The sequence below is a fragment of the Lipotes vexillifer genome, unplaced genomic scaffold, assembly GCF_000442215.2.
Source record: "Lipotes vexillifer unplaced genomic scaffold, Lipotes_vexillifer_v1.1 scaffold37, whole genome shotgun sequence".
In the NCBI taxonomy this organism is placed as follows: Eukaryota; Metazoa; Chordata; class Mammalia; order Artiodactyla; family Lipotidae; genus Lipotes; species Lipotes vexillifer.
The window spans coordinates 3,502,384-3,524,281 of NW_006791811.1; the positions used below are offsets into that span (position 1 = coordinate 3,502,384).

Genomic DNA, 21,898 nt, shown 5'->3' on the forward strand with positions numbered 1-21,898 from the left:
ATATTGACTAGCTTCATATTGTAGGTCAGTAAATTAAGGGTAACTAACAAAAATAATAGATGGTATATAATCAAATGAATAAAAAGGAAAATGTACTTTTTATTCATTTGATTAAAAAAGGGGTAAAGTGGAGAGCCAAAAAAAAAAAAGACATGGTAAATACATAAGACAAAATAATATAGGGGAAATAAATCTAAATATTCCAGTAGTCCAAAAATATCAACATATTAAATGAGTAACTTTAAGGTTCTAGGGTGGATTTTTAGTATTTTATTTAAGGGATATACTTGAAAAACTAAAGACATAGAAAGGTCTAACATTAAGGGATAGAAAAATATAATCAATATTTTTCAAATACTAACCAAAAGAGGATATTATAGCTCTGTTAGTATCATACAAAATAATTTTAGTATAAAATATAAACAAAAATGATAGTAACATAATGATAAAAGGAAAAACTTATCAGGAATATATAATAATTCTGAACCTGTATACCCCTAACAATATAACTTCAAAATATATAAAGCAAAAGTTATCAAATACATAAAATTCCCAAATGTGAAAAGCTATTAAAATTTTAGATGTAACATAGTAAATCAACAGTACCTCCATAAAAAATTATTTCTTTTGAAAAATAATGTTTAGATAAGCATATAAAATAAAATCTTTATTGTGTCAGAGTAAGGAAATATTTCTTACATAAATCACACACACACACACACACACACACACACACACACACAGCAGATCATAAGGGGAAAATACTGATAAACTGACTACATTAACATTAAAGACTTCTGTACAAAAGACACTTTAAAAAAAGACAAGTCACAGAGTCATTATAGCATTATGAGCTACATATGACATACTAGAATGCAGAGTGAATGTTAAGATAGAAAACACTAGCTCTCATAGCTCATTTCTTTCTTATAGGTGTAAGAATAAAAAAAAAAATTTTAGGGAACTGGCTGGTACTGTTTTTTACAGGTCAGTACTACACAGTTAAATGTGTATGTGTATGTGTGTGTGTCTTTTCTGTTATGTATTGTTCTAGACACATGGTGAAAGTGGTTATGTATGTGACTCAGGCAGTATCAGTGTATAGGCTAAATAAAATAAGTCAAACAGATTAACTGAATATAATATTTCACTGGAAATTAAAAACACCATCCAGCTATGCTCAGGATTTCCTTCTGTTATGGAGAAGAGCTGCAAATCCTAGGTCACTCCCTGCTCTTGGTATGGTTTTCCATAAACCAAAACTTTGGTCCATCATGTGCAGATTATGAGGGGCTCTGTGGAGAGGCAATGCTTGTTTTGTCTCTCAGGGAAGAGGCTCATCTCCCAGTTAGTTGACTTCTTTTGGTTTTTTAACATAGAAGTTGTTTTAACCAAAAAAATTCCTGAAGAGCACAGCAGTACTGGATAAAGAAAACCCAATCCCCACTGTTCCTTTTTTTTGGGTAAAATTTCTCTCCTCAGTATTTTCACAAGAATTGGGAGACTTAAAGCATTATTCCAACTAAATTCTCTTTTGAAGCAAACTTTACGTTAGCTATCAGAGGTGGAGAGAAACATCACAGGAGGTATACATTTGCCGTGATATTTTAGCACCTTCCATTTTAGATTCGGAAAACCATGCTTCACTGGAAAGAAATATCTCTGTTTAATTTGAGGATTCTGTCAGCAAAAGAAATGCAAGAGCTGTAAGTCTCCTTGACACCGGGAGAGAATGAACTTTTAACAAAAAAGAAAAGAAAGGAAAGCCACAGACCTACAGAAGATACAGTCAATGCATTTAACTATCAAAGAATTAGTATAAATCACATGTATTTTAAAATTCCTACAGATGTATAAGAAAAGAAACAACAGCACAGTCGAAAATGGGCAATGATCAGGAACAAGCAATTCACAGAAAAGGAAACCCAAGCGGTAAAACAAACAAACAAACAAAAACCATGAAAAGACCTACTTAACAAATTGAATAATCAGAGAAATGCTGAACACATTAAACCCACTGAAGGCTTTTCAGACCTATCATATAAGCAACAATTTTAAAGCCTGATAACACTAGGTGTTGGTGAGGATGTGCAGAAACAAGAAGTCTTGCACGTTTCTGATGGAAGTACCAATTTCTGCAACCATTTCAGAGAGCAATTTGGTGGCTCGCTAGTATCTAGTAAAGTTAAAGGTCCCCCCACTTTATACCCAGCAACCCAACCACACACGTGGAAGGAGACGCACACTGAAAGGATGTTCCCTGCAGCATGGTTTGCATTCGTGAAAAAAGAGGAGCAACTAAACTGCCAGCATAAGGAGAATGAGTAAATAAATTAGTAGATTTGTACAGGAAGCTACTACACCTGAGTGAAAATAGATTACCTAGACCTAGAGACAGATCAACCTCAAAATTAAAAATTTAAGTGAAAAAGCCAGTTGATACGATTTTTAAACATTTCGAACACAGACAACACAATAATCCATAAGAATACAACTTACGTGGTTAAAAAAAATGTTTAAAACATCCATGGGAATGATGGGTACTATCTCCAGGATAGTAGTTACCTCTATGGAGAAAGAGGGAAGAGATGAAATAGGAGAGTCTTAGCTATTAACTGGTACCTTTTGTTTATTTTCAGAAAGAGAGATCTATAGCAAAATTGGTAAAATCTGTTAAATAGGAGTGGCTATCATATTGCTTTCTATACTTTTACGTATGTCTGAAATATTTCATAATTTAAAATTTTTATGTTTTGTTTTAAAATTTGAGGCACTGTGCCTAGTCCCATATCAGAGCAGCAAGATGGCCTCACTGAGGTTGGGGGGTTTGAGAAAAGTCTTCCTAACAATTCATGAGAGAGTGGAGGGGAAATTCCCTGGCGGTCCAGTGGTTAGGACTCTGCACTTCCAATTCAGGGGGGTACAGGTTTGATCCCTGGTCGGGGAAATAAGATCCTGCATGCCCCGCAGTGTGGCCATTGTCAAAGAAAAGAATTCTCAAGTCCCAAGAGAAAATAATTTTTTAAAAAAGAGAGAGTGAGGGCTTCCCTGGTGGCGCAGTGGTTGAGGGTCCGCCTGCCGGTGCAGGGGACACGGGTTCATGCCCCGGTCTGGGAAGATCCCACATGCCGCGGAGCGGCTGGGCCCGTGAGCCATGGCCGCTGAGCCTGCGCATCCGGAGCCTGTGCTCCGCAACAGGAGAGGCCACAACAGTGAGAGGCCCGCGTACCGCAAAAACAATAAATAAATAAAAATAAAAATAAAAAAGAGAGAGTGGAATTTTGGAGGTCACAGTTCTACAGAGAGAGATGAGGGATGAGACCATCAGGTACCCCAGGCAGGGCTCTCGCACACCTTGACCAGCCCAGTCCGATCCGTGTTTGTTTCTTCAGAGACTGGAGAGCCCAGCAGCTACAGCCACAGGTGGTCTGTCATGGAAGGAAGTTCCTGGTCCCAGTGGATGACTCAGCCTGGCCAGAAAGTTGGCAGAGACTGAGCTGGTCCTTCTCACCTCTGAAATGCCAGTGGACTGAAAGGGTTCAGTTCGATTTGGTTGTTAATTACACACTGTGTGAGACTGGAGTCTCACCTAATAAAACCAACCATAGTCTGGCCTCCCAAATTCAAGAGGGGAGGGGGGGCGGGGGGAGAAACTCCGCATGTGTCAGTTGAATCTATTTGCTTGTTTTATATATAGCCCAGGTATTAGAATTAGTAATTTTTTAAAAAAATCTGTGGCATTCAGCTAGAACAGGGATTAATCAATATCCCATTCTTGAGTCAAGCAACCTAATGAGTGTTCAGGGGTGAAAAATTTTTTGCTAGAGAAAAGGAAGGAACAAAAAATTACTCTGTGAATGCTACATCCCTTACATGAAAACAATTTTTAAACTGGTATAATGGTAGGCATGTTAAGGTGGTAGACTATAATCTTCCTACTTTCTAAATGTTTTACAATGATGGTTATCAATTTTATAGTAATAAAATTTTTAAGAAAAAAAGAGTAACATTGTATTTCTGAAATCAGAAATACAGTTCTACTGTATTTCTACTGATTGAGAGAAATAGATCTTTTCTGGTACCCAGAAGAGAATCTTACAGTCACTTAAGAAATCAGTTTGAATTAATGACATTCTACCTTTCTAAAAGAGAAAAGAATTGCATTCTATCTTCTCCCCCTGAAGAAATTTAAAAATTGAAACAACCCTGTGAAATCACTAACGTTCTGTTTAAACAGGCCATTTATCAGCATTAATACTAGCAATTGGTAGGAACACATTAATTAGTAATTTTGTGAGGTACAAGTTTAGAAAGCACTGTATGTCACTTGTGGGTTTTACGAAACAGACTTTCATGCAATTAGACTCCTATATAAACCTCCCAGGGCTGTCATTTAGCCAGGCAGTTACTAGCGTGAAAATCAACAGTTCCTCAGAGAAAAACATAATTCAAAAAAACACATGCACCCCAATGTTCACTGCAGCACTATTTACAATAGCCAGGTCATGGAAGCAACCGAAATGCCCATCGACAGATGAATGGATAAAGAAGATGTGGTACATATATACAATGGAATATTACTCAGCCATAAAAAGGAATAAAATTGGGTCATTTGTAGAGATGTGGATGGACCTAGAGACTGTCATACAGAATGAAGTAAGTCAGAAAGAGAAAAACAAATATCACATATTAATGCATATAGGTGGAATCTAGAAAAATGGTACAGATGAACCTGTTTGCAAGGCAGAAATAGAGACACAGACGTAGAGAACAAACATATGGACACCAAGAGGGGAAAGAGGGAGTGGGATGAATTGGGAGATTGGGATTGACATATATATACTAATATGTATAAAATAGATAACTAATGAGAACCCGCTGTATAGCACAGGGAACTCTAGTTCACTTCACTGTACAGTAGAAACTAACACAGCACTGTAAAACAACTATACCCCAATAAAAAAGAAAATCAACAGCTCACATCCTTTAGCTGAACAGGGCCACACACAGGGAGAACTATTTATATCAGGACTAAGCACTATTATAACAGGAAGGAATTGCCACCCCTTCTGCTTAGGTGTAAGGAGAAGCTTAAACAAGCCATTCTTATACTATAACCTTATATTTATAGCCAGTGAACAAGCCCAGTCATTGAAATGACTTTGTAATTCTCCATTGAGAATGACATTATAAGAAAAACATCATGTTTAACTCTGTCATTTGACATTTTTCATACCAAGTGGGTGTGTTCCCTATTTGAACTTCAGCCACACAGTCTTACTACTGAGCTACTCACATCTACCACGGTGATCTGAAAATAAAACTGGCTATTTGCCTAGATACCTCAGTGTACAAAACGCAGCAAGTTAGAAGTAGAATGGGGATTTAGAACTTGAGAATTGTAAACCTGAAAGGGAATGTAAGCACTTAATCCCTCCCACCCTGCCTTTTTATTTTCTAAATTGAGAATACCAAGGTTCCCAGCAGTTCTGCCTGAATTGGGTTGGTGCAGTTTCCCAGTGACTTGAACACAGGACAAGGTAATACGAGATGCCCTAGGGGAGCTCCTCCCTGTATTCCAGACTTATCCTTCTTGCCCCCATTGTGTAGTACAACCCAATTTCCCCTTGGCTCTCAGGACCAATCAGATCAGCCAACACAGTAACCCCCTTCCTTCCCTTTTGATTCAGAGACATGAATATTACCCAAGATTATAAAACTGTTCAGTGGGAAAGAGAGGACTAGAATTCAGAATTCACTCTTGTCTCTCAACAGATAGTAATTAAACAACATTTACTGATGCTTACTGTAAGTCCTGCATTTTCTAAGCAAGTTCCATGGAGCATCTCATCTAATCCCTACAGTAGCACTTTTAGGGAAGAGGCTATTATTACCCCCATATTACAAAAGGAAAAACTCAAACCGAGATGTGGAGAGCTCAAGTTACAAGGTCACACAGCTGATCAGTGACAGAGCTGGGATTTGAATGGAGGTGGTCAGACGCCAGATCTCCACTCTTATCCACTAGGTCTTACTACCTCCTTCCCACCTATGTCTCCCAACCCAAGGCCATTTCCACTACACGGGCTCAAAGGGGTCCCACCGCTTCATTTCCGGCCTCAGCACCCAGCACAGAGTCTGACACAGAATCGGCGCTTGGTTAGAGTTTGATAAATAGGATTGAACTATTCTAGGTGACAAAATCAGGCAACTCCAGAGGCACTGTTCTTAAAATCAATATGGAATTACATAACTCAGGAACAGTGACAAATTAAGGCTGATTGAAAACTTCCTGGCCTGAAGCCATGATATGATAAATCATAAAAGGTTTGTTTTGTGGGTTTGTTTCTTTTTTTTCTTTCTTTTTTAATTAACTAATTTATTTGTTTGTGGCTGCATTGGGTCTTCATTGCTGCGTGCCGTCTTTCTCTAGTTGTGGTGAGTTGCTCCGCGGCATGTGGGATCTTCCCAGAGGAGGGCTCGAACCTGTGTCCCCTGCATTGGCAGGTGCATTCTTAACCACTGTGCCACCAGGGAAGTCCCTGGGTTTGTTTCTTTAGTACTTCCAATGTGCCTGGACTGTACTAAGCACTTCACGTACATCATTTTATAGAATTGCTCACAACAACGCTGTAATGTAGGTGCTGTGATTATCCCCAGTTTGCACAGCTTGGCGGGCTGGAGTAACTTGCCCAAGACCGTGCACTAGTATGGGGTAGAGACAAACTTTTAACACAGAAATGTTTCATTCCAAAGTGTGCACTTTTCTACTATAAATATAAAATATGTGTGAATCCAGCCATTTTGACTATTTTTTCCCATGTGGTAACTCACCATTTACTGTGATGTTGAAAAAGAGGGTTAATATCTTCCTTGAAGAGCAGCCCTGTTATATCAAACTTGTGTGGCATCATCCAGGGCACTAAGTGATTCACTGAAATGTGCATTACAAAAATAGCATGACAATTAAAACCCGCCCCTACCAGGAGCCCTACATACATTATCCCTTTTAGTCCTCACATCCAAGTAGGGATGATTAATAGTGTTTACAAAAGAAGATCTGAAATCCAGAGAGGCAAAGGTGCTTTGCCCAAGGGCACACAGAGGAGCAATGGAAGCCAGAACTAAGGGAATGCAATCCTGCGGACTTCCCAACTTGCCATACTGCCTCCCGGCATCTAACCCCAGTCCTTATACAGGCTGCAGGCCGTCCTGAGCCCCATGGGACATTAGTTATGAGAAATGGGCTGTGATCCCAACTATTTATGAATATCATATCTTAAATATATGTTATTAGCTAAAGTCTGAAGGTACAAAAACTTTCGAATGGCATGACTTAAAAGGTAATATAATTCAATGTTTCCATTTTACAAATGAAGAAACTGAGATCCAGGGAGGTGAACTGTCTTTTAATTCAACCAACAGTTACAGTACACCCACTTCAGGCAGAACTTTGTGCCAGCTCGCACAGGGTAGACACATGTTAGTAAAGGAGATAAAACAAATATGCCAATTATTAAAATAATAGGCAGAAGAGTTATAAGTTGCCATCCTCTAGGAACCTCTTCTAAGCAAATATAAAAAATGTGGTCAAAAATGTATATGCAAGCAAGTTCATCTTGCATTATGTATAATAGTAAAAACTTGATAGAAACCTAAATGCCTAACAGTACCAACAACGGATGAATGATTATGTTAATTATGGCACAACTATATCACAAAACATTGAATAACCATTCAAATCATATTTTATAAGACTATTTAATGATCTGAGCAAATGTCCATAACATAATAAGAGGTGAAAACAGCAGAATCCTATATTGTATGTAGAGTTTGAGCATAACTTGGAACATTTTGCACCAAAATGTTAACAGTGGCTAATTCTAGGCAGTGGGATGTGGCCAATTATTATTTTCCTCTTTATTCCTTACATTTTCAAAATTGTCTACAATGAGCAGGTATTACTTTCATAATTAGCTAAACAAGCAATATTTTTTCAAAGTGCTTGGCAGCCTCTTCCAAGATTACTTTCCACTGGAGCCATCTGAGAGTAAGAGAATATTAGGCTGGAAAGGCAGACTTGGTCAAATAACCTGCTAAGGGCCTGAACTTCATTCCTTTTGCATCAGGACCCTGTTAAAGGTTTCTGAGCAAAAAGGTAATAACTAGGGCTGGGCTTTAGGAGCAGCATCTGCCATGGGGCAGCAGATAGAGAGGAAGGAATTGAAAGCAGAAGCCAGTCGGCTGTCAGAAGTGGTTAGGGCAGCCATAGCTCATGAAGGCTGAAGTGCATGAGGATTGTGGGAAGGAGGGGAGCTGTGCCAGAGACATTACACAGGCTTAGTGCTGCCCGTTTGTGGAGAGGAAAATGCTGAATGTCAGTTAAAATGCGGTTTCAACATGGTCCTTTGGACTTCGTACTAAACAAATGAAACACAGGCATAGAAGAGAAAATACCGAATCAATAAGCCCCGACAAAAATCATTTCTCCTTAGCTTAAGCCAGGAGCTGCCATCTGACTCATGGTTAATTTCGTTCTGGTCATTCTGAATTGTGTTACTGATGTCACGGCTGTGCAGTGCAACATGTAATACAATCAATACTCTAATCACTCCTAGCCATGCCCAGCACAGTCGTTGGACAGTGGAAAAGAGTTTATCCTCTTCTTGCTTTTGTCCTCTTTTTTCTTTTCTTTTTTAGCTCTGAAATCTGCAGTTTTCCCCAATGACTGACTATCAAAGTCACACCACAGAGGGGTTAAAAACACCGGAGGGAAAGTTACTGGAAGCATGTGCACCAGAATATTCACAGTGCCGTCTGTAGGCAGTGGAATTCATGGTGATGGATGTTGTTTCTTTTTATTTAACCATATTTCTTAAGATTTTTCCAACTAGTGTGTATTAATTTTGGAATGAAAAAAATCATTTAAAAATGTCAAATCATGCAAAACAAAGAACTTTTATCAGTGGGCATCAGAGCAGTAGCAGGAGAATTGGTGTCCAGGGTTGACTCTAGTGCCAATGTTTGCAAATAAGTAATTTAAACACAGCAGCTGCCACTTCAGACAAACTTATTCTTCCAACTGTTCCCTGCACTCTGGCTGCTTTTTGTTCCCCAGAGCTTCCTCATCTCTCCATAGCCTCTAATTATTTTCCATCAGACCTTTCCTTGAATATATCACATGGGGCATTTGGGTATTAAACCGCCTCTTTCCTAATGGAACAAAAAGGCTTTGCCCCATCATAGAATTTCTAGAATTTGGAAGACTTCCTATTGTTGTTGTTGATGATGATGATGATGATGATGATGATGAAGTTGATATTTTTACCTGGAAGCTTCCTTTCCTTACTTTCTTGAACTACACATACAGACCCCTGTCTGTCTTCTCAAATAAAGGTATATGTGTTATATAAATAAGTGATAATAAATCTTTATGCACTGCAAAGCTAATCAATGCCTCAGGAGAAACAGAGCAGTTAGTTTCCTGAGGAATAAGAACTTAGGGGAGTACCCTGAGAAAACCATAATTCAAAAAGAGTCATGTACCAAAATGCTCATTGTGGCTCTATTTACAATAGCCAGGACATGGAAGCAACCTAAGTGTCCATCAACAGATGAATGGATAAAGAACATGTGGCACATATATACAATGGAATATTACTCAGCCATAAAAAGAAATGAAATTGAGTTATTTGTAGTGAGGTGGATGGACCTAGAGTCTGTCATATAGAGTGAAGTAACTCAAAAAAAAAAAAAAAAAAAAAAAAGGTCATGAAGAACCTAGGGGCAAGACACAGACCTACTAGAGAATGGCCTTGAGGACATGGGGAGGGGGAAGGGTAAGCTCGGATGAAGTGAGAGAGTGGCATGGACATATATACACTCCCAAATGTAAAATAGATAGCTAGTGGGAAGCAGCCGCATAGCACAGGGAGATCAGCTCGGTGCTCTGTGACCACCTAGAGGGGTGGGATTGGGGGGTGGGAGGCTGGGAGGGAGATGCAAGAGGGAGGAGATATGGGGACATATGTATATGTATAACTGATTCACTTTGTTATAAAGCAGAAACTAACACACCATTGTAAAGCAATCATACTCGAATAAAGATGTTAAAAAAAAAAAAAAAAAGAACTTACGGGAGTACTGAGGATTCACTCTTGCCACAAAATTCACTGATCCCAACAGTGTACCAGGCAGTGTGCTTCGGACTGAAGTGGAACCAGAGATGCCAAGATGAACAAAGCCCAAAGTCCAAGCATGTTCCCTGGGAACTCAAGGAAGGGCACCACCAGCTGGAGAGGGGACCCACAAGGCTTCCAGAGGAGCTGATGGAACTGGTTCTGGAAAATGAATGTGATTTCCTAAGAGCTGTCAGTGTGCGCAATGGAGGGGCAGCGAGTAGCGGGAAGGCCAGTTCCATAGGCCAGGTGGCGTGCAGCACAGGGATCTGGAGGGTAATCGAGCTGAAGAGCTACGCTGGAAGGCTTGAACTTCATTTCACAGAGCATAAGGAGCTATTAAAAGCTTCTGAGCAAGGAATAACCTGGAAAGACTCATATTTTAGCCATGTGGGAGATGGGCTGGAGAGGCAGAGAAGGAAAAAGCCTGGAGGTACAGAAGGTGCCTTTAGAGAAGTGGTTCTCAATGGGAATATTGCTTCCTGAGAGAAAGTTATGAGACATTTTAACTGTCAGAATGACTGGAGGGCACACTGGCATGTAGTTGGCAGGGGCTAATAATGCTAGATGTACTGCAATGGGCAGCATAGTCTCACAGAAGGAAGAATTGCCCTGCCTCTCACATGACTTTCAAATGCCCCACTGGACAAACATACAGGTGAAAAACCTGTTGACAATTGTCTGAGCCCAGAACATAATACCATTTTACATGCAAATACTATGTATAAATTTTATATATGCCATAAAGACAGGCATACAGATCAATGGAACAGAATTGAGAGCCCAGAATTAAACCCTTACATTTATGGGCAAATGATTTTGACAAGGGTATCAAGACAACTCAATGAGGAAAGTATAGTCTTTTCAACAAATGGTGCCGCGGCAGCTGGATATCCGTATACAAAAGAATCTTATCTCAAACCATATACAAAAATTAACTCAGAATGGATCAAAATAAGACCTAAATGTAAGAGTTAAAACTATAAAAGTCTTAGACAAAAACATAAGTATAAATGTTCATGACCTTGCATTAGGCAATAGTTTCTTAGATATGACACCAAAAGCATAAGCAATAAAAGAAAAAATAGATAAATTAGACTACATCAAACCCAAAAACTTTTGCATTGTAAATGATACCATCAAGAAAGTAAAAGGACAGTCCACAGGATAGGAGGAAATATTTGCAAATTATATATCTGATAAAGATCTAGTATTCAGAATGTATAAAGAACTCTTAGGTCTCAATAGTAAAAAGAAAAATATTCAATTTTAAAATGGACAAAGGATTTGAGTAGACATTTCTCTAAAGGAGATATGCAAACAGATAATAAGCACATGAAAAGATGTGCACTAGTTATTAAGGAAATGCAAATCAAAACCACAATGAAATATCAATTTATACTCGCTAGGATGGTGGTAGTAAAAAAGATGGACTGGAGCTTCCCTGGTGGCTCAGTGGTTGAGAGTCCGTCTGCAGGGGACACGGGTTCGTGCCCCGGTCCGGGAAGATCCCACATGCCGCAGAGCAGCTGGGCCCGTGAGCCATGGCCGCTGAGCCTGTGCGTCCGGAGGCTGTGCTCCGCAACGGGAGAGGCCACAACAGTGAGAGGCCCGCGTACCGCGAAAAAAAAAAAAGGATGGACGATAACAAGTACTGATGAAGATGTGGAGAAACTGGAAACTTCCTATGTGCTGGTGGGAAAGCAGAATGCTGCTGCTGCCTTGGAACACAGTCTGGCAGTTCCTCACAATGTTAAACATAGAGTTGCCATATGACCCAGCAATTCCACTCCTAGTATATACCCAACAGACTTGAAAGCATATGTCCAGACAAAAATTTGTGCACAAATGTTCACAGCAACATTATTCATAATAGCCAAAAAGTGTAAACAACTAAAATGGCATCAACCAATGAGTGGATAAACAAAGTGTGGTATATCCATACCACGGACTATTATTCAACCACAAAAATAAATGAAGTTCTGATACATGATACAACATGGATGAACTCTGAAAACATTATAAGTGAAATTTATGACACAAAAGGCCACATATATTATTGCATTTATATGAAATACTTGAAAAAGGCAAATCCATAGAGACAGAAGGTAGATTCGTGGTTTCCAGGAGTTGGGGGAAGAGGCAATGGGTATGCGTTTCTTTTGGGGGTGATAAAATGTTCTGAAATTAGACAACTGTGATGGGTATGCAACTAAAAACCACTGAATCATACATTTAAAAAATGAATTTTATGACAGGTGAGTTATACCTCAATTTTAAAAATTTATATGTGCTGAATTTTTCAGAAAGGCAACTAACATACAAATCAAGGGCAAGTGGTATTAGGTTTAATTTGGAAGTTTTCAGAAAATCACTTCACTCACAAACCCTCATTGGTAGTATTGGATCACCAACAGCCCACAACTTTGTTACTTGTGGCTGCTGAGATAACCCTGGGCATAGATGCAAGTTTGAGTACTTCATTATATTGTGCTTGAGCACTTACAGTTTGAAGAGCATTTTTATTATAAATTAATTGCCTTCTAGTTCTTCGTACCACGAGGGCATTATATTGATTTTTCTTAAATAATGTTTGTGGGTTAATTATATTACCTATGAATTTCATGTCAGTATAGGAATGGGTATGATTCCCCATCACATTAAAAATGTAACGTGTGCTATAAAAAAGCTGGCACTGAGGCTAATAGAATTGAGGACCTTGACCTATTTTCAGATCAACCCCTCATTACACACATACCCAGTCACAACCATCATTTAATTATAACCCAAGATCTTCCTCTTTTCTTCATTGAAGCCTTCACCCATTAGGCCTCCTCTGCCCCTGCAATTAAAAGATTTCCTGTGAAAAGCTTAAATTGCTTTTCTATCTTTGCTCTCATTCAGACTCCCCATGGGTTTGGGGTAAGGCGATTTTTCCTGATTGATCTACATATGCTCTCTCCCCTGCTCATGTTTTAAAGTATAGTGTGGAAGTGACCACAGGCACCATTGTTTATTCTCAAAGGATGCAATCTTCATGTCACTGTTCAAGCCAAGTGCCTCTCTGTAGGATGTCAGGTGGGGATAACTGTTAGTATTCTTAATTTCTGAGATCCTAAATAAGTGTCACATTGGGGACATTTAAACAAATTTCCTCCACTCTGGCTGAGTATAAAACCTGTACAGGAACAGCCTGGAGAGGCACAGAAGGGACAGAAAGCCAATTTCCAAATCTGGACCTAAGCTGTGTCGTCATTAACAAGTCACTTTATGTCTCTAAGCCTCTTTTTTTCATTTTTGGTTTAGGGATATTAATGCCTTACTTCCTGCCTTACAGACTTACGACAATTGAATGTGAAAATATTTACAAAGTGTTTTGCAAGGAATGTCAACTCATGTATCCATTCCTGTGTTGCCAGAAGTCCTGGCTTGGTGCTGGGGACACTACAGCGCCCAAGACAGACACAGCTCTGTCTTCATGGAAATCAGAGACTAAAAGGGACAAACTCTAATGAATAATGACACATTTATTCCATGGAGTGTTCAAAAGGAGAAGTGTGGGGTGCTATAACAGCTTATAGAGGTGGGGGATAGGACCAAACTCATTCATAGATCAGAAATGATGCTCAGGTGAGGCCTGGGGGTCAGTAGGAGCAACCTAACCAGGAGTTTCAAGAGTCTGGTCTGTGATTTTGTTTAAAATACGGATTCTTAGATCCCACTCCCAGAGATATGGAAAAGCCTGAGGAGCTGTGTTTTTGCTTTTGGTTTTTTGAGTTTCCTGGGTGATTTCTCATGTGCAGCCAGATGTGGGAACAACTGACCTCAGCAAAGAGTGGGGAGAATCAAAGCAGGTAAATAGAACAGCTACTGCAAAGGCCCAGAGGTGGGATTGAGTCTTGCTGCTAGATGCAGACCAACTGCACAGGCAGAGGCATTTTCTGAAAGCTTCTAAGAAATGCAGAATCTCGGACCCCGTCTCAGACTTACCGAGGCAGAAACTGCATTTTAACAAGATGCCCAGGTGATATTTACATACATGTATGTACCCAGGAGCACTGCGTAGGAGAAGGCAAGACCTCTAGCTTATATATCTTGGTATTGTTAGCACCCAGTACACATTAGACACTCTGTAAATGTAGCCTGAGTCAAGTTTTACTGACGCAAATTTTTATTTTATGGGAACTGCCAATTTCAGAAGCTGTTAATACTGGCGGGAAATGGGTACAGGCATATGATACTGAGGAGTGTGTAAAGTGCCACAATCTTTTGAAAGGACAATCTGGCAAAGGCACCATACCTAATTAACTTGGCAACTCCACTTCTAGGAACTTAGGGTAAGGGATTATATGGAAATGTCTGCAAAATATATGTCCACTGTGGCATTGCTTATGAGAGGAAAATAATGAGAAGAGCTTCAATTTCTATTAAAAGAAGATTAAACTAATTGTTGAATATAGATGTTCCTCTATGATGGAATTACATCCCAAGAAACCCATCATAGTCAAAAATGCATTTAATACACCTAACCTACCAAAAATCACAGCTTAGCCTAGCGTAGCTTAAATGTGCTCAGAACACCGGACTTCCCTGGTGGCACAGTGGTTAAGAATCCGCCTGCCAGTGCAGGGAACATGGGTTCGTGCCCTGGTCTGGGAAGATCCCACATGCCGCAGAGCAACTAAGCCTGTGCGCCACAACTACTGAGCCTGCGCTCTAGAGCCCGCAAGCCGCAACTACGGAAGCCCGTGTGCCACAACTACTGAAGTCCGCACGCCTAGAGCCCGTGCTCTGCAACAAAAGGAGCCACCGCAGTGAGAAGCCCGCGCACCTCAACGAAGAGTAACCCCCACTCGCCACAACTAGGGAAAGCCCACGTGCAGCAACGAAGACCCAACGCAGCCAAAAAAAAAAAAAAAAAAAGTGCTCAGAACCCTTATATTAGCTTACAGTTGGGCAAAATCATCTAACACAAAGCCTATTTTGTAATAAAGTGTTGAATATCTCATGTAATTTATTGAGTACTGTACTAAAAGTGAAAAATAGAATGGTTGTGTGGGTTCAGAATGGCTGTTAAGTGTATCAGTTGTTTACACAGCGGCTGACTGTCACTGCCCAGCATCAAGAGACAGTGTCGTACCACATACCGCTAACCCAGGAAAAGATCAAAATTCAAAAGTTGAAGTATGATTCCTACTGAATGTGTATCGCTTTCACACCATCATAAGTCAAGCCATCGTAAGTTGGGGAATGTCTGTATACATAAAATGAGCAAATCTTTGCAGCTCTTTAAAATGATGTACATCTACATTAACCGTCTCGATATCTCTGATACACTAAGTGAAAGAAGATCATAAAATAGTGTCTCAATTTTATAAAAATATATACATATGTGTGGCATGCATGTGTGTGTGGTTAAAAAGAAACAGTAGTAGTTTTAACTTTCTTTCTTAGATCTCTCTAAATTGAAATTATTTATAATAGGTATATATTGCTTTGTTTCCAGGAGATGGAAAATATTATCACGTTCATAAAAGAAAACAAAACCCTCCAGTTCAGAAAGTGGAACCGACTCTATCTGGCTTGTTGAGTCACCGCAGGAGATAGAAGAAGGTGCAGGACAGGGTTCTGATGTCCTGAGGTTGCTAGTTGCTCCATCCAGGGTCTTAGTGCATTGGAATCACCAGGGATGCCCCCATATCACTGATGCCAGGTTCCCAACTCAGACCAATTAAATAGAAATCTCTTGGGAGTGGAACTGGCTATTGTTAGTTTTTGAAGCTCCCCAGGTGACTCAAATTGTTCTAAAAGATTCTAAGGCTGAGAATGTCTGGGGGCCTAACATGAAAGGCCAAGGAGATCTGTGTATCATCCACCTGCATGTGGTATTATTCATGGTGCTACAGCTCTCACCAACAATACTAGCTCAAGTCCAGCCTTTAGGCAGAAAAAAATGATTTGACAAGTAAAAGCCTGAACCAAATCACCTTCTAGAGCCAGCTGAGTATCAGTGTGAGGGGGCCCCCCTCTGATTGCTCTATTGGTGGACACACCAGGAAACAGCATGGTTTGACAGTGGAATTGCTCCAGGAGGTAGCTTGGAGGTCTGACTGCGAATAGAAAAAGCTTCTGTTTCAAAGTACAGTGCTAGACTTCATATCTTGAGAAGTTACAAAATGCCTTATCCCTTTCTCCTTCTCTATTTGTACTACCACGTGAATTTGTTCCCTCTAAAGAAGTCAGTGGAAATGAGGACACTAATTGACGTCATTGCTCTGAATTTTTAAGTACCATCAGGTTGGCTGTAGTTGCATAACTCAGTCACCATTTGAGATCCACCGAGTCCAGGGTATGTCACAGGGGAATAGGAAGCAACAAGGAGACTCAAACACAGATGCCCTTCCTCCCCGTTCCTCAATGTCCTAAAAGAGTCCTCCTCAGTCTGTTCTCAAGCTGCTTTCCAACGAACTCCTACTTTCCAGGTCATTGGAAATACTGGCTTGCCCCTCCCCACCAGGAAACATTAGATTCTGCCTCCTGTCTGGGAGTTGGATGAGTCTTGTCTCCAGATAAGACAGCGATCGCATTTTGTGATCAGATGGGCAGACTGTTATCTGAAGAAGTCACAGCATTTCTTCTCTTCTGGTGCCAGAAAGGATGGCCTGGGTGCTTGAGGCCTGGGTGCACTAGTATTTGAATTTGGGCTTTCTTTGTTGAATAGAGTTCTGTTTTCTCTGTTCATGCCCAATAGTTAAAATGGGGTTTCCTACTCGCATAAGTCCTAAGTCACTAAAGTAACGTAGAGGAAAGCAAATCAATGAAATGTTACTAGTTATTGAGAGGTTACTGGGTACAAGACACGGTGCTTGGCTCACCATGGGTTAACATAAAGTTGGTTTATTCAAAACTATGCTTTAGAAACATGACCGTCTCCCAAACCATACATGATTGTCTATCTTTTCTTTAATAATACTATTAGCTAATGGGAACCTAGGCGAAAGAAGTTTTTGTTCTGTTTTGTTTTGGGGTGTTTTTCTTCGTGGGGGAGGAGTTCAAATTAAAGAGTAGAGCTGGAGGTTAATATAACTTTAGTACTTTTAACCAAAGGCTGTTTTGATTTAGGGGCATATATTTTGTTACCAATGGTAAAAGAATTAGGGTGGGTTGAAAGGAGGAATAACCAAGAAGAAAGAGACAATAAAATAATAGTTTGAGGTAAGCCCTTATGAATGTTAAGAATGAGTACACTACTTATTACCAAGCTGTTCCAGTTTAGTCAATGAAACTCTACAGGGCCATGCCACATCCCCCAAACATGTAGCATGATGTTCTGGTCTCAAAGTGCTGTTCTACTGTTACGGCATTAATAATGAAGGAAGGGAAAAAGAGACTCTTTGATAAGGGTGGAGGAAGAAAGATAGGCTTTCTGATCCGGTTTGGAAAGAGATGAAGAGCCAGGAGAGTGGATGGGGGTCAGAGGCGGGGGCGTATCTCTGGTGACCACAGCACGTGGTTTTAGAGGCTGGCGGCCTGGCTCTTCCACGTTCCAGCTTCAGAACCTTGGATAAATCCTCAGCTTTACTGACACTCACTGTCCTCTTCTGGAAAGGATACCACCACCTTTCTGATGTTTTTTGGAAGTTATTAAACACAGGCTCTACAGCTATGTTTTCCAGTATAATAGCCACTAACCACACGTGGCTACCTAAATTTAAATCATTAAAATGAAATAAAATTTTAAATTCAGTTCTTCAGCTGTACTAGCCACATTTCAAACGCCCAATAGCCACGTGAGGTTATAGCTACCATACCGGACATTACAAAGAACACTTCATCACCACAGGACTCTGCTGGGCATTGCTGCTCTAGATGGGCCACTGCTCTGGAGATACAAATCCTGGGTTCAAATCCCATATCTGCCACTTAGTAGCTGTGTCACTTTGAATAAATAAATGCCTTAACTGTTCTGTACCTCAGTTTCCTCATCTTTCATTTAGAGATGGTTAAAAATAAATCTCCCTCACAGGGCTGTTGTAAGAATAATATATATATATAAATCAGTTACAATTGTGCCTGGTACATAGTAAGCATCATATAAGTGGTGTTATTCTATAAGTGAATTGTTACCCAAGATAGGATATGGGCAGCATCTGGCACATAGAAGGAGACAGGCAAATATTTCTACCTGACAGGTGATGAACAGAAAAGGCAGAGAGGAAAGACCCTCTTGTTTAAGCACTATGACTTGCATTTTAGACATATAACCATATGACCTCCCTGTTTTTAGCCTCACAATAAAAGACTCTCTTTTTTGTCTATTTTACCCTATATTCATTTGCAACAGAATGAAATCCAGAGTTCAAAATAACAAGGGGGCTGTTTTAATCCTTTTATATGTCCCAAGGGGAGTTCACCTCTTTTTACTAGGCAATTTTCACTAACTAAATAGAATGGGGTCCTGGTCAGATGCAAACCACAGACAGGAAGGAATTACACTCTCAGCCCTTGCCTATGACAGGTGAGACCAATTAAGTGTTCTCAATAGCTGGCTCTGAACACAGAGGCTCATTGGTTGGGATACTCATCAGTTGTCAAAATATGACACAGAGTTTGACCCACCCTACCCCGCTTGGTGCTAGAGAGATTGTACTTCTTTATGTATCTCATCAATGCAGAATATAGTGAAATGGGTCTTCTGGGGCTGGGTCTGAACACCAGACACCATGGCCTTCTCTTCTGGGGTAGACAGAGAAGAGCAGGTCACACCTGGGCTGGCGTCTTCCGGGGAAAGGGGGGAGGTCAAAGGCTCCAGGGCAGCAGGTCCACCAGCCTAGCTTGGAAAAGGGACTTTACACTTTCTGCCAAGCTTCAGATCTCAGAGAGGGCAACAGTCTCAGACACATCAGTTCCAAGTACGGGTCAAGGTGCATGGGTGACCAATAGCCCAGATGGACCTGAAAGTTTGTAAACCATCTAATCCTCTACCTCAAGGAATATTTTTATTCTTGTTTATATTTGTTAAGTCGATTCTCCCATTTCTTTGTCATGTTGAATGAAAGGGTGTCTTTTCCCCTTCTAAATCGCTCTTTCAGCCAAGACATTCCAGCATCATGGCATAATGGTTTCTTGATGTTGACTCACACTGACCAATACATGGTTACTTGTAAATATCATTCTATGATTCCATTTAATAGTAGACCCCATATTAAGGACTAAAAATGTACCAGCAGTGAAGATCTTCTAGAGGATGCGTTCTTCCTTTTAAAATCCCATTACACTACAGAAGAAGAAGAAAATCACAATAGCTTATTCCTAATAGGAGGTCACCATCAAGTTTGCACACTACTACACTCAACCCATGGCTCTCACCGCTATAAGATGAAATAAGAGTGTTTGAGGAGGACGTGAACAACAGTGTTGAATGCCTCTGACAGGCCGGCGGGGAGGGAGATGAGGGCTAGAATATGTCCATTGGATTTAGCAACACAGAAGCCACTGATTATTTCAGCAATGCGGGTTTTTTTAGTTTTTTTTTTTTGTTTTTTTAACATTCATTTATTTATTTTTGGCTGTGTTGGGTCTTCGTTTCTGCGCGAGGGCTTTCTCTAGTTGCGGCGAGCGGGGTCTGCTCTTCATCGCGGTGCGGGGGCCTCTCACTGCCGCGGCCTCTCTTGTTGCGGAGCACAGGCTCCAGACGCGCAGGCTCAGTAGTTGTGGCTCATAGGCCTAGTTGCTCCGCGGCATGTGGGATCTTCCCAGACCAGGGCTCGAACCCCTGTCCCCTGCATCGGCAGGCGGACTCTCAACCACTGCGCCACCAGGGAAGCCCCGAGCAATGCAGTTTTGGTGGCAGGGAACATACAGAAGGCAGAACAGAGAAGGCCGACGACTGACAAGATATGAAGAAATGGAGACAGCCTGGAGGACAATAGCTGAAGTGTGGCAATACCTAAAGAGGGCACGGCAGTTTGGGGGAGGAGGGGTGTTTTTACTTGTTTCTTTTGTAAGATGAAACTATCGAGAATAATTCGAATTCTTAGAACAGTCCAAGAAATTATCAGAATTAGCTGCCTTTGGGGGATGGGGGATAGTCAACCTGGAAAGAAAGAAAACCAATCTAAGAGAAGCCAGGGTCATAGGACTGAGGTATTTGCTTCGGGGGCAGATTCTATCTTCCTGTATTGGCCTGAGCTTTGTGTAGCAACTGGGAGAATCCTGACTCCAGGCTCCTGGTGATTCCAATCTGCTGTGTAAGGATGATTCTGTAACCAAGTCAGAGCTTTCCTTGGAAAGTCTCTGAAAATTCTGTCTCCAGAGTGAAAAGAGTGATAATGATAATATTGGCTAATCTAATTCCATGAGGGAAACAGATCCTAAAACAGTTCCCCATAATGGAGATGCATGGAGACATAACTACAAAAACCAAGGATATATCTTCATTGCCAGAAACCGGAGCAGGCTGTTTTGATTTTCAATTAAACATTTTTTCCTGATTTAAAAAAAAGATACATGCTGACCACAGAAAAGATGAAAATAGAAATCATTCCTAATTCTACCACCTACTGATCCCTCCTTTTAACATTTTAACACTCTGCCTTCAGAAGAGAATGAAATTAAATCGTACACTGTACAGTTTATATCCTTTATTATTGTTATAGTTGTTTTAAATTAATATATTCTGAGTAATTTGTTATGTCATTAAATATTATTTTAGAACAATATTTTATTGGATGCTTAAAATTTTATTCTTTGAATGCCTCATAATCCATTTAACTCTGTCCCTATTTTTGGCATTTAGATTGTTTCCAGTTTTTACCACTATAAATGATATTGCAATGGCCCTTGAAAAAAAAAAAGAACGTTTTTTGCACCTGATTATTTTCACATGATAGATTTATTTTCCAAAAACATTCATGTCAGTTCACACTCCCACCGTCAGTGTACTGAAGTATCATTTCTTGAACCCATTTCTTTGATCCATATTATTGAATATTTGTATTTGCATTAACAGTTGCTATTTAATGTGCTCTATGAGGAATACATTTAAATTCAAGAACTTGCAGTTTACAAAAATTTTAACTCAACAGCTTGGAAGCGAGCACTTTTAAGTCAAATAGCTTGTAGATTGTAAATTCATTTAAAAGTCCCCAAATGGAATCTGGCATTCCTCTGTGAGTTAAGTGCTGTTGGCATTGAAATGTGTTCTCCCACTTTTCAGATTTCCTAATGAACAGACATGCTGATAGTCAGGAAAGAAACCTGCCTCCAGAGAGGAGTTCTCTGGGCTGTGGATCCAGAGTATACCCCAAGGGCCTGCAGATCCACGAACCCTGAGTGGGTGCCGTCTTCCAAGTAGACTCAGAAGCTAGAAATGAACAGTATACCCACAGGGCAAAGTGATCTCCATTTTTCGAAAACATATTAAATTCCAGGCTGTCAAAGTGCTCAACTATTTTCCTCCCAGATGAAGGAAAAAAAAAAAAAAAAAAGCAATGAAGCAAACTAAAAATTATACCTTCTCTTCTATGGTGCATACTCTATAATGTATGAGATATTTACTGCTCTGATTGGGTAAAAGACTGTTTGAAGTCTCCAAGGAGCTATTGTACATGAACCATCTATACCAAAAAGTACAACTCTAACCTCAAGTAGACGTTAATGTTTTAACGTTAAATATTTTAATATTATAATATTGTGGATTTTTAATTCAGTCTTCCCTT

At 40.1% G+C, this 21,898-nt stretch overlaps 1 protein-coding gene across 2 annotated transcripts in view; it reads left to right on the forward strand.

Annotated features, from left to right (window-relative positions):
* SLC7A14 (solute carrier family 7 member 14) overlaps positions 1–21,898 on the forward strand; it is a 126,750-nt gene that overhangs the window by 20,644 nt on the left and 84,208 nt on the right. Inside the window, exon 2 of one of the 2 annotated variants that reach the window (XM_007464728.1) lies at positions 9,371–9,376. The exons of the other annotated variant lie outside the window; for it this stretch is intronic. The gene's annotated coding sequence lies outside the window, so the exon portion shown is untranslated. The remainder of the gene's footprint in view (positions 1–9,370; positions 9,377–21,898) is intronic. 2 annotated transcript variants of the gene reach the window in all.